Consider the following 14,695-nt stretch of genomic DNA (forward strand, 5'->3'; position numbering starts at 1 on the left):
CAAGGTCGGTTGCTCTCTTAGACCATCTTGGAAGCATGTAATTCGCAGGTATCGCTTGCACGTTCAGGTGCACCATGACACGGATGATATGTGGGCAGATCAGCCCACACATCTCAAACATGTTGCAACTGCACATGTATGTCTGATCATCAGGGGCAACACGCACCGTGTACACTTTAGGGTTCATGCCATCATTTGCAACAAGACGAAACCAGCCGACATTCCCTTGCAGCTGGTATTGCAACCCATAGCCTGTTGATTTAGCCAATAGTTTCTGAAACTTGAAAAATACCTCTCTGGTATAGAAATCAGCAGCCTGCTTCTCAATGTTGTAACTGCAAACAAAAAAGCTTCCAACATCAATAAGAATTGCTACATATGTTTCATTCAAATGCTGCATCCAAACTGTACTGGAAAACTAAAAAAAATGCTACATGACTTTTGGACTTACTTGCCCCTGAGTGGTGGCCTCGTCGCTTCATTGATGAAGCCCGCATTGTCTTCACGATCAAGCATCAGCTCCTGGCAAAGCTCAAACTGCTGCACAAAGGTCCAAACCGAGTCTCCATGATGATTTAATGTCTTGAAGTAGGAATTCAGGCCCTCGGAGCGCCCAGTTGTTCCTGTGAATGGGAAGAACTTATTCCTAAAGTACACAGGAGCCCACGTCTCCCTGCTGTTCCACATGTTTTTGAGGTGTTTCTTATCAGCCACACCAAACACCTCGACCATCTGCTTCCATCGTTCTTCAAACTCCTCAACGGTGTCTGAACCATTAATGCAACCATAGAATGCTTCTGCAAAAGGCTCATCCTTGCCCAGCATCCTCCCTAGTTTTGTTCTTGCAACCCGGAAGACGTGCCACTTGCAACATCTGTGTGTTGAATGTGGGAATACCATTGAGATGGCTGTAGCCATTGCCTGGTCTTGATCAGTCATAATGTTCAACGGATGCTCATTATTCATTGCCAACATCCATTGCTGGAAGACCCACTTGAAAGTTTCAATGGTCTCATCAGGCAACAAAGCACACCCCAAGCAAACAGTGTGTGTGTGGTTGTTAATGCCAACAATTGGAGCAAAGGGCAAGTTGTAGCGATTTGTGCAGAATGTGGTGTCGAAAAACACACAATCTTTGTACTTTGGATACAAGGCCCTTGTTCTCCCATCAACCCAGAAAAGCGCCCTAACAACTCCATCTTCTTCTAGCTTCGAGAAAAAGAAGTTTGGATTCTCCACTTGTCTTCTCTCAAAGTACTCGATTGTCAGCTCCAAATCACGTTCCGATAGGCCCTTTCGCAACTTTGCTCTTGCATTTGTCACATTAGTCTTCACATACGGCAAACTCCTTGGATCGCAACACCGTGCATCTCCAAGCAAGCCCATCATATTAGCCGTAGATATGTTGCGATAGTGCAGTGAAGTGATGTACTGCATGTCTGCATCCGGGATCTTTCTGTGAGAGCGGCAAAATCTCCGACGCCCCCTTTGCAACATCAACTGGTGTGTGTGATCGGCCTCAAAAATTGTCACAACCCAGCTATCGTCTTTGAGGTTAACACCCATACGAGCCTTGCAATCATACCGCTCCAACCGATTTCTTTTCCTCTTGTCGCTCACATCCATATAGATGCCAGCTTGTTTGATTGGAGATTTTTTGTTACTAGCATAGCTCATATCAACATCATCACACTCATTTGTTGCAGCCCCTTCAGAAATGCTACCACCAACACTCTTCGAAGGATTTTTCCGTGAGTGCATGCACTCAAAAACTCTATAGATTAGAATGCGCTTCTTATCCGAGCTATTTTTCCTACTATACTTTGACGTCACAATGCGAGTTCCAAAGCCCATCTTCGAGGCATATTCATTGTAAACACGCTGAGCTTCTTCAACATTGTCAAAAACCATTCCAACAAAAGGGACAACTGGCTGTGATGATATATCTTCATCCGGTTCGTCAACAAGTGTTACAGCATTTCCATTGGCATTGTCACTAGCCACACGAGCATTGCCTTGATTTGGAGCTACACCATCGGTGTTCAGCTGAAACGAATCGTCACTAACATTTCGCGGAGTTTCATTCAGATCAATGCCTTCTTCTTCTTCTTCTTCTTCATGTGAAACATTTTGCATATCATCGTCAAGGAAAATTGATGGCTCAACAGCAACATTCTGCAACAAAATCAGCAACCAAGTCATTTTTTTTGCTGCGTGAAAAAATACGTAAAAAGCACGAACAAAAAAAAGTGGACGCAGCATGGCAATCATAACCCAAAAACAATTACTGCATGCAGCATTTCAGGATGCAGCATGCAACATCCAGCAAGTAGCATGAAGCAAATGCAACACATGCTTGTAACATTTTATCAACATCCAGTAGGAAGAAACATCTTACTAGCATTAATTGAGAACATATTAGCAATATTACACAAAAAACAAACACAAGCATGTTGGCAACATCTCTTTTCAATCTCATGATCATCAAAGGTTGCAAAATTTTTTTTGTGAACAAAATGATCTAGGGTTTGCAATTGAATTTCATACTAGATCAAATTCATCCCGGCCATGCCGTGCTGCATCTTGGAAGACCACACCAGGGTTGTAGTACCGTTGCAGCACCGGTCCACTACTACCAGGGTCTTCCCTCCTCAGTGGGCTTCGGCCATGAACGGCAGCGGAGCTCGAGCCCAAATCCATGGCGGCAGGGAGGTCGTTGCGGATGTACGACATGGTTGAAGCAAGCACAGGGCGTCTTGATAGATGAGGGAGCCCCTCCTCAAGGTGATTAGGTCGTGGGGAACAAAAAACCGGCGGATCCGGCCGCCGCCGCCGCGGGTTGGGGAGCCGCCGCCGCGGGTTGGGGACGAACAGACGCGGGGGATCCAGCTCCCCTGTTTTCCCCGTTGTGGCGCGTCTTTAGCACGGTTGCAACATAACATACCATTTTTTGCTGCAACGGTTCATTAGGTACTCACTTTGCGCGCAGATCTGACGGTTGGCATTGACCGCATCGGACGGTTCGGGCTCGACCGGCCCAACTGTTGGGCCGGTGCACTGGCGCAGATCGCTGGCCATAAAAGAATGGGATACGAAGCGGCATGGGATGGGAAGGGGAGAAGATGACGCCTCATCAGTATCCATATTTCAGAACGCCTCCAACAGTTTCCTTCGGCTGCATGTTAATGGGCTCCATATGGTTTTTTAATTTTGTGAGAGGATGGCTCCGTGTGTTTTTTTAATTTTGTGAGACGATGGGCTCCATGTGGTTAACAGTTCGCTAGCGAAGGAAAGCACAAAACTGGAAAGGGAAGAAAAATTGGAACGTGCAATTCATGTGCTTGGGTTTGAGTAACTGAATGCATGCACGGCGATAGTTGCTTATGTGGCTGATGTGGTGATGTGGACAACTTGCATGTAAAGAGAAATAGGTTAGTGGGGATGAACTATTTAGCTATTATAGATTATAGATGAGCGCATGTAAAAAAGTTTATTTTGTTAGTTCAGAGAGAGGTAAAAGCAAAAACATTAAAACCATGCAATTCTTGTAAAGATATCTGAAAGTTCAACAATAAAATTTATATAAGTTTAGTCTCAAGTGGAGAGAAGTTGTTGCATCTTTCTGCCCGTGGATGCTCGTGTGCTATAGTTGCTTTCTCCCCTTCCTCTACATGTTGATACTCACCTTTTTATCTCTCTGATGCGTTGTGTTGCACTACTATAGCTCGATCAAGGACATGCTAGCTCATGCTGGCTGGAACTAGGATGCAAAAGGGTTGACGGATCCATGCCGCACAAGCATTGGTGCTCTGCTTTCTCCTTACTTTGTGTTCTAATTTTCTTTCTTCTTATTTTCAATTTGCGAGATACAAAAAGAAGTTAAAAATATGTTGTGCCTGGAGTTCATATTATTTGCTACCCGTGTTGTACGTCTATAGTTTGTCCCTCCAAATGTGTTCATCCATGTGATTGTATTTTCTGTGTTTCTCCCTCCAAATGTATGCAAGTACAGAAGTTGAACACAAAAAAAAGTTTGTTTTAGTGAGAAAAATGCATACTATCTTCCATAACTCATTTCACTTCACGGTTTCTTCACCTGTTTGTCATTTCCTATTTATCCTAATTCCTAAATGGTGTACTCAACTTCAGTGCCATGCTCAGTCCAACCCCGTGGCTTCAGGGTGGACGAGTTCGTCGGGACCATCAGTTCGGAGACCTGCATCACTGCCCGTGTCGCTACATGGTCACCTGCATCACCACGTGATCCGTGGACAGCCTCCTGCACAAGGAAAAGCAACAGGAGTAGAGGCGTCTGAGATGCTCTGTTCTAGCGAGGTGGCTGATTATGTTTGTCAGTTTGTAATACTTTGGCCGCAGGTTACTTATGTATCTTTTTGTGGCCGGAGCACGACCAGAGCTTATGTCAGTATGAACTTTGATTGTGATGGTACTACAAACTCTATAAAAACACCAGCAACCCATTTTTACTAGTACTAACCTTTTATACAATGCACATGGATTGTGCCCCTATTACCAACTGTGGTACAAAAATGCACTGTGCTCACCATTTTATTTTAGTTCATCAGTTTGTAAAAGTGAACCATTCGGTTTTGTATTATAAAAAGTGTTAATGTGAGAAACTTCAAAAACATCTTGTTTAATAAGTTCTGTTTGTTATGTGTATAGTATTTATTGAGTTAAAAATGGTATGGTTCATACATTCTCGTTGATCTCGTTGTAATCGTCCTTGTTTTTGTGAATTTCCTAATGCAAGTTTTGTGGTCAGTCCAGATGAGAGAAGGTGATCCATCCAAAGTGTAATTCTGTGATGTTGACGTCCAAGTTCTACAACTGATCCGTACAAACAAAAATGGTGGTCCATTCTACCAAGGAAAAATGGCTGAATTAAAAATATTGATCAATACAAGTTAAAAATGGTGGTCTGTTCGGAATAAAAGAAATGACAGAAATTCAACTTGTAAACGTTCAAGCAAAAAGAAACCCCATGCAATTCAAATGGGAAAAGTACAAGTCGTAAAAAAAGAGAAGTCCAGAACATCATTGTAAAAAAATGTTTAGTTCAAAAAAAAACATTTTCTTTTCTAAAAAACTATCATTCAGTTCGATGATAAACCAGCAAGCACAGGGGCGATGATACAATAAACCGTTGAAATCTTATGAGCAAAAATATTACCCAAAACATAGCAAAGTCTAGTTAGTGAAAACACGCTTAGTACAAACCCATGCAAACATCAGTTCAAGTAAACTTTTTTCGGAACCTTTCGAAATTACTCTCCGATGAATACATCAGTACAAACGCACACGTAGATCAGTGCAAGTACTCTGTTTTTTCTGACGGAAAAACAACACGATGGGTCTCACCGTAATGCAAATTACTCTTCAACGGTTGCGAATTTGAGAAAACGTTCAACATGACTATGTTTTGTATTTTCGATATCTTTCAAACCGTATATTATTTGCCTCATTTGGACAAACTTAAAAAAAACCATGCTCGAAATCAAATTTGACCGTATTCGAATTCGTTTTTAAACCGTAAGGAATTAGAAAATTATTTCAATACGAAAAAGTTGTGCATTTTCCATAACTTTCTAACACCGTATCATTTGCATCAATCTGACAAACTGTTCGCAAAAAATCACGAAAATACGTTCCGCCCAGAATTTCACCGTTTTACAAATTGCTTTTAAATCGTATAGATTTAGAAAAAACAATAAATATATGGAAGATGCGGATTTTCACCAGCTTTCCAACGCCATCTTCTTTTCTCAATTTTGACAAACCATTTGAAAATTGAGTCCAAAATCCGATTCGCGTTTTCGGTTTTGAGAAAAACGGTTTTTTTGAAAACTGCTCTTAAACCATAAGTGTACGTTACCATAAAAGAGGCTTTTGATATAACAAGGACAGATTCCTTTTAACTAAAATCAAGACTACCACGTAATAATGAGTCTGCTTTTACTATTGCTACCTACTACTTTTTACTATTGCATGTTAAGCCATTTTTAGCCGTACGCTCACGCAACATTGCTCGCATCCCTCTAATTCAATTTACTAGCAAGTTTTGACTTAGTCGGTGACTTGGATGGTATGCAGTCCAACCACACACAGGTTTGGCTGGTTCCATATGATGATGCAGTCTCCAAAAAGGATTTATTGTTTTTGGTAATATAGTTACTGGCTGCTGTACAACTCCTCACTCTGACGTGTGCTCGTAATATAATTAATAATCGCGGTAATGTAGTTACTGGCATCCATGGGTGCTCGTAATATGATTAACCAATCTAATAATCTGTTACTGTTGTCATGCACAACTCTTTATACTCATCGCATTAGCCAGTACTACTTTTTTTACTTTTGTTTTATTATGCATGTTGTAAGATAATTTAATATATAGTAATAACAACCTGACTAACCAATGTGTGCGTCACCGCAAACAGGCCTGCAGCCTAGTGCTTGCAGCGACCTGAGTAGCACCCCAGGTCCTGGGTTCGATTCCAGGTGGAAGCGGATTTAAACAGGCCTAGGCAAAAATTTCTGGAATAAAAAGGGTTGTGAGGCGAGGCAGACTGATTGGCTCAGCTAATTAGGGCGCATGTGTAGGAAAGCGGGTCAGAGCCGCTCCGTGCACCTAGCCCCTCCGCGCACCTAGCCCTGCCGCTGGCCAATCCGGCCGCGGCGGCCACCGCCTGAACCTCCCGCCGTTGATCACTCCGGCCACGGCGGCCACTGCCTGTATCTCCCGCTGTACGTCACTCTGGCTGCGGCGGCCACCATCTAGCTCTTCCTTCCTTGATTTCTGTCTGTTCTCCACCACCGCCCTCTTCGGCCGCCATGTCTCTGTCTGATCTTCGTTTTGAATGGGGGCACGCCTTTGAAGATCGTATCCTATCCTCCCTTCATCTTCCGGTCAACTTCACCGCCGAGAATGGGCAAAAGGAATTCTTTTTGGTTGCAGAATTCACCAGATCGAAGATCAGACTCACTGAGGAGTCCGTCGGTACTATCCTTCTTTCATGTTTTGGGGGTCGTGCTTCTCTATTCAAAGTTTGCAAGCTACGTGATCACCTATACAAATTCTCGGTTTCTTCGATCAATGTTGGATTTGCGATATACAATGGAGGAAATATTTCTTTGCCGGAATCCAATCTTGGTTTTCTTCTGTGGGGTGCTAATGGTCCGAAGTTTCGTTCTATCTCCGATCCGAATCAAGACAATGGTTGGACTCTAGTCTCGCGATCTCGCAATGGGAATTCTTTTGCTGATGCAGTTCGAGCGCCGAGATTTTTCCAGCAATCTTCAGTTCCTGCTCAGGCACGGCGATCTCGCCCCGCTCAATCTTCGGTAGCAGTTACTACGGTGTTTGATCGTCTTCAATTTCCAGCAGTGGGCAATAATGAGGCGGCAATTCAGGAAATTCAAACTGCCCCAAGGGCTTCTGTGGGATCTGGTGCGGCCCATTTGGATGGTGAGGCCCAACCAAAGCTCTTCTGTGTCCGTTGCTTGCTATCGGGCCACAAGCGCGCGGGCTGCAAAAATAAAATCCGGTGTCATAATTGCAAAAGGTGGGGCCACATTTCCAGTGACTGTCGTTCGGCCTTCCGCTCTCTCGCATTGTCAAATCAATTGACTGCCTCAGTATCTGCTCCTACCTCTGCTACACCCGTTAATGGTGCGATTCAGGGGCAACAATCGAGGCCAGTTTTGGAGAATACCGGCAATCAAGCTCCTTCCAGACCCTCACCAACCATTCCACCTGCTACTGTGTCGCTCCCTGCTCGCTCTGCGTCTCTGCCTCCGCCGCCCCCGCTCACAGCTAGCAGGCTCTTGCTTTCTTCAGAGCAGGGCGAAGAGCTGGTCCCGCGCGACATGGCCAACTTCCCATTCAATCCGGCCCCTTTTCTTCCTCCGCATCATCAAGCAATCCAGGTGGAAGGAAGACCAGCGGGAGTCAGGGTTATTTCGAGCCCTTCTCTGCCACGCCATGAAGACTGGGCAATCGCCACCATTGTACCAATGCCCAACCAGCAGGTTCACTTCCCAAATGTTCGTCAAATCATTGGTGAGTTCATTACGCAAGTCAAGCATCTAGGGTTTCAAGAGATTTGTCAATGCCCTTCCGGTCAAGCTTATGTCAGATTAAACTCCCCTTTCGACCGTGATGCTCTGGTTCTGCAAAGCCCGCATGTCCATGGAGATGTACATATCATCTTTCAGAGGCATAACCAGGGCATCAACTGGAGAAGTTTGCATCTTGACAGGGATGTTTGGGCTCTGTTAGTGGGATTTCCTTTTGATAAACGAGAGATGCTTGAGCTGGCGGATGCAGTAAGGAGTTTTGGCAAATTACTGCTATGGGACAGAGCCAGAAGTACCAGAGCTGCACTCATGGTTAAGATTAGGGTTGAAAACTTAAGCGATGTTCCTGTTAGTATTGTGGTTGGAGAATCTGATGATCCAAATGCAGAGTCCTGGTCTGTGCCTGTGATTATTCTCTAACAAGATCTGCTGGGTGCTGGACCTCCAGAAGAAGACCCTATTCCTGTGGATGGAAATCCTCATCCACAGCCAGTCAACAATTTTTTTCACCCCAATCAACTGAATCACTTTGTTGGGCCCATCCAACAGCACCAAGTTCAAGATATCATGGGAGGAGACCCACAAAATTTCCATCAGCAGGCAATGCAGATTCAGGCAGCTGATGAGGAACCTGAAGATGAGGATGAGGATCTCCCTGGATGGGGGCACTGGGCAATGCCTGCTGAAGATGATGACCTCATTGATCAGGAAATTGAAGAGGGAGAATTTGTGGAGCTAGCTGATCTGTTTCAGCCTTTGGAAGAACAGTTGCAAGTGGCTCTCCATGATATGGACATTCATAGTGATCTCACTATTTTTGTGGGATCAAATGGGGTGGAGATTGATATGCAAGAGGCCAATGCTCAGCCTGTCTTGGAGGGAAATGGTTTTTTAAACAATTTGGGCCAGGCCCATGTGGATCTCCCTGACCTCAACTTGGCCCTTGGGCCCATGATAGTGGACAAGCTGAACTTTCCCCAGCCTGAGCCTGCTATGCCTGTCATTGCGGCTCCTCTAGAGTTCTATCCTATTTTGCCAGAAATAGAGCCACCATTAAATGTTCAACTTGATTTAAATCAAGAGCTGCCTCCTTCACCTGCAATCATTGAATCTCATGTGAATGCTCCTTTGGAAATCTCTCAGTTGGAGGATAACTTGTTCTCTGATGAGGAGGATGGCTCCTTATTTAACTTAAATCTTGATGAAGGAGAGGACCCAGTTATTCAGTCAGCTTCTCATGCAGAAATTTTGGCAGCTCAGCTTAGGGAAGATGACCAGAGCTCTTTTGTTGATGAGGAAATTGAAATTCTTGACTGTTCTTCTGTTGGTTCTCCCAAGCCTGACTCTGAATGTAGGGCTGTTACATGCTCTTCTAACTCTCATTCCTCAGCACCACCAGGGTTTTCTATCAAAGGGAAATATTTATCTATTGATGATACTGTTGCAGATTCTGGTAGTCAATCTGTGGCTTGTTTATCTGCCTGGGAGAAGCATTTCTCTGTTAGTGCTGAAGGCCTCACTAAAGTTCAGGTACCTTATGACTGGGTGGATTTCATTTGTTATGCCCTTTTGACTCCTGATAAATTTGAGTGGGCCAAGATGTTCTTGTTGTCTCCTATGTGGGCTATTATTTGTCAAGAGTTTCAGAAATCTCAACATCTCACCTTCTTCATTCCTCCTTCTTGCCCTGTAACTATGGCTCCTTCTTGCTCTCAGTTGCAGGCTCCTAGCTTGGAGGATATGCAACCTTTACCTGCTGAGGTGGTCAGCTTCTCCAGTCCTGCTGCTGTTAAGGGAAAAAGGAAGGACAGGTTGCCTATTGTGGAATCTGAGGTAAGAAGAAGTGAGAGATTGCAACACTTAAACAAGGGATATAGGAAGAAAACATGTCATGATAGTAACTATTTGGCTTGTACTGCTAAGCCTCTCGTCTGCAATTCAAAAATAATAAAGAATCTGAACTCTTCTTACTGCAAGGTGGACCCTAAGGCTTGCTCTGAAGAAATCCTCTTGCAGAAGAAAGTTAAAAGAGGGGGGAAGCCATCAGCATGGAAGGACTGAAGCCTTGGGAAGCACTGTGGGGAGTTCTTGAAGCTGCCCTTCTTTTGGATCAAATTAGGTCCTTTTGTCTAGGGTCCTTGCTACTGAAATTTCAGTTCATCTTTACTGTAATAAATTCAATCTCTGTTCCCTGGACTTTTATGAGAACCTTCAATCTGTGGGCCTGTCTTAGTTTGAGTCTTTGGACCATTTTAAAAATTCCTGCACAGTGGTGGTTCCTGATGTATGCCTGCGTGTTTCTGCAATGAATAGATCCTGGAATATTTTAAACTGGAATGTGAGAGGTATAAACTCCAGTGATAAGTGGCTTGCAATTTCTAATAAAATTGAAGAATCACAGTGCTCAGTTATCTGTCTGCAAGAAACCAAAAGAGAAGTTTTTAACATCTCTTATTTAAGAAAATTTGCCCCAAAAAGAATCAATAAATTTGAGTTCTCACCCTCTATAGGGGCTTCTGGGGTCTGCTTGTGGCTTGGAGTGATGCTATGTTTCAAGGAGAATGTCTGTTTAAAAATGATTTCTCTCTTTCAATGAGGTTTATTTCAGTGCACACAGGAGAATCATGGATCCTAACTAATATTTATGGTCCCTGTGATGAGGAAGGGAGACATTTATTTCTGGACTGGTTCAAAAACATTCAGATGCCTGTGGAAACAAACTGGCTGATTTCTGGGGATTTTAATTATATTAGATATCCTTCCAATAGAAATGATGGTGTTGGGAATATAAACAATATGATGGATTTCAATGCTGCAATCAGTCAATTAGCTTTGGTAGAAATTCCTTTGAAGGGAAGAAGTTTTACTTGGAGTAACATGCAGCAAGCACCTTTGTTAGAAAAAATTGATTGGGTATTCACATCTGAAAACTGGTCCTCTCAATACCCAAATACCTTGTCCTTTCCCTTGGCCAAGCCTATTTCTGATCATTGCCCATTTGTGATCCAAATTGGTACTTCTATCCCCAAAGCAAAAGTATTCAGGTTTGAGAACTTTTGGCTTCAACTTCCAGATTTCCAAGAAGTAGTAAAGTCCAGCTGGCACCAACCCATTCAAGCCACTAATTCTGCCAAACTCATCACTGCAAAGTTTAAAAGGCTTAGGAAAAGTCTAAAGTTTTGGAGTAAGGGCATTTCCAACCTTGCACTCAGCATTCAGGCCACAAATAGTGTAATCTTGATGTGGGATTATTTTGAGGAGTTTAGAATACTATCAGATATGGAACAAAATGGCAGAGAAATCTTGAAAGAGCATCTCTTGAGGTTGTTGTCTTTTCAAAGCATTTACTGGAGACAGAGAGCAACAATTAGATGGGTAAAGTTTGGAGATGAGAATTCAAAATTCTTTCAGGCTAAAGCTACCATCAAATACAGGCATAACTTCATTCAAACTCTTATGAATGATCAGGGGGTAGAAGTAACAGAGCATCATGCTAAGGCTGCAGTTCTTTGGTCAGCTTTCAAAGAAAGATTGGGTAATTCAAGTGAGATGTCTGACCATCTTAATCTAATAAGACTTATTCACAGAGTTGATGGTTTAGAAGATTTAGATGCTCCTTTCTCAAAACAGGAAATTGACTCTGTGGTCAAGGATCTTCCTTCTGATAAAGCACCTGGTCCTGATGGATTCAATGGAGATTTCATTAAAGCTTGTTGGAGCATCATTGCTGAAGATTTCTACAGGCTGATTAATGATTTCTATCATGGAAATATTTCTCTGCAAAGTATCAATGCTTCCTTCATCACTCTAATTCCCAAAAAGGACAATCCTGTTAGAGCAAATGATTTCAGACCAATTTCACTTCTCAATTGCTCCATCAAGATCATTTCCAAGTTGCTGGCCAATAGACTTCAGACAGTTATTCTCAATTTGGTTCATGTCAATCAGTATGGATTTATTAAGAGCAGAACCATTAATGACTGTCTAGGATGGGCTTATGAGTACTTACATCAGTGTCAGCAGTCTAAATTGCCCATTGTTCTCCTCAAGCTAGACTTTGAAAAGGCTTTTGATCTTCTGAACCATCAAGCTATTCTTGCAATTCTCAAAGCAAGAGGTTTTGGAGATAGATGGATGAATTGGACCTCCATGCTCCTTTCCTCTGTTACTTCTTCAGTGTTGCTTAATGGGGTGCCAGGAAAATTCTTTCATTGCAATCAAGGGGTTAGACAAGGTGACCCTGTCTCTCCTTTGCTATTTGTGTTGGCTGCTGACCTATTCCAATCCACCCTCAATGAAGCTATGCAAAATCAGCTGATTCTTCCTCCTATTGTTAGTCAAGCTTGCCCTGACTTCCCAGTGATTCAGTTTGCTGATGATACCATCTTAGTCCTGCCAGCTGATATGAGACAAATTGAGCAAGTCAAAAATCTCCTCCTTCATTACTCTGCTTTCACAGGTCTGAGAGTGAATTATGAGAAATCCTTCTTGGTGCCACTAAATGTACCAATCACACAGCTTCACTCTTTGCTTAATGTTTTGGGTTGCCAGCAAGGTCATTTTCCTTTCACCTATTTAGGTCTCCCTCTTGGCACAACAAAACCAAAAATTGAAGATTTTAACCCAATGATGCAAAGAATTAAAAGAAGGCTTTCTGGCTGCTCCACTATGTTATCTTATGATGGCAGGCTTTTGCTTATAAAATCAGTTTTTGTATCTCTGCCAATTTTCTTCATGAGCTCTCTAGCTCTCCCAGTTGGTGTGTTACAGCAAATCAACAAGTACTTGAGAAATTTCCTTTGGAGGAAATTTGGTATGGAGGATAGAGGAACTGCACTTATTGCTTGGTCCAAGGTTTGTAGGCCAAAAAAGCAAGGAGGACTTGGAATACTTGATATCTCTATTCACAACAAGGCACTACTAATGAAAAATCTGCTTAAATTTCTCAATAAGGAGGATATACCTAGGATTAATTTGATCTGGGAGAAATATTACCACAGTGAACTGCCAAGAAGGAAAGTTGAAGGCTCTGGTGGAAGTCTCATATTACTACAGTGATCTGGTGGAAGTCTCATATTGCTCTCCTGGAGAGATTCAAACAAATCAGCAAATGCTCCATTGGGTCAGGACAATCTATTCTCTGTTGGTCAGATACTTGGTTGGAACAGCAGCTCCAATCTTTGCTCCCTCACCTTCACTCCTTTTCCCTTCATGAGGATCAATCGGTACTAAGTTTCTTTCAGGAGGAAAATTGGATTGATCAGTTCCATTTACCTCTCTCTGTAGTAGCATTTGAAGAATTCAACCAGCTCCCCTCTTTGGCTCCGACCTTAGACCCACAAGTTAAAGATAGGTGGAACATTATTGGTGCTTCTGGCCGGCCCTCTTCAATTCTGATCTATAATTTGCTTCTGGACAATCATGAGGAGCATCCGTTTTTCAGTCTCATTTGGGATAGCTCCAGCAGGCTAAAGCATAAAATCTATTTTTGGTTGGTAGCTCACTGTCGAATCAACACTAGGGCTCTTCTTCTAAGGAAAGGCATGCACCTTGATGATACCTTTTGCCCTAACTGTAATCAGCAAGCAGAAGAAACTCCTATGCATTTATTGTGGGATTGCAGTTTTGCGCAAGACTGCTAGAACTCTCTGATTCCAAACAGACGAAGAGGAACTTCTGTTTATGAGGACACCATCTTGGCCACGCAGCTCCTTCCAAAACAATTTGCTGTCGAAATCCTTATTTTGGGTTGTTGGAACATTTGAATTCAGCGAAATAACTTTGTGTTCAGAGCACTTCCTCATTCAATTCAGTCTTGGAGATACCACCTCAAGAATGATCTTAAGCTACTTTGACGTAAGATCAAGCAAAAGTTTGCAGTTTGCTTTTCACAGTGGATAGATCATAATCTGTAATCATGGGTTCCATTCCTAGAGCAGGCATTGGCTAGCTTATAATCTTTATTCTTTTGGAATTTGTAACTTTTTGTACTATATTTTGCTTTAATTGATTTACCGTAGAACATTTTGTTCTACGGTGTTGGGTCAAAAAAAAACTCTACTAGTTTACGTTAAATAGGGCACCATCTATATCCGTTGAGACGACACTGTATGAACTGTGGTTTGGCAAGAAACCTAAGCTGTCGTTTCTTGAAGTTTGGTGTTGCGACACTTATGTAAAAAGGCTTCATCCTGATAAGCTCGAACCCAAATCGGAGAAGTGCGTCTTCATAGGATACCCTAAGGAAATAATTGGGTACACCTTCTACCACAGATCCGAAGGCAATATCTTTGTTGCCAAGAATGGATCCTTTCTAGAGAAGGAGTTTCTCTCGAAAAAAGTGAGTGGGAGGAAAGTAGAACTTGATGAGGTAATTGTACCTTCTCTCGAATTGGAAAGTAGCACATCAGAGAAATCCATTGCCGTGATGCCTACACCAGCTAGAGAGGAAGCTAATGATGATGATCATGAAACTTCGGATCAAGTTACTACTGGACCTCATAGGTCAAATAGAGCATGTTCCGCACCAGAGTCGTACAGTAATCCTGTCCTAGAAGTCATGTTACTAGACCATGGCGAACCTACAAACTATAAAGAA

The sequence above is a fragment of the Triticum aestivum genome, chromosome 6B, assembly GCF_018294505.1.
Source record: "Triticum aestivum cultivar Chinese Spring chromosome 6B, IWGSC CS RefSeq v2.1, whole genome shotgun sequence".
Taxonomy (NCBI): domain Eukaryota; kingdom Viridiplantae; phylum Streptophyta; class Magnoliopsida; order Poales; family Poaceae; genus Triticum; species Triticum aestivum.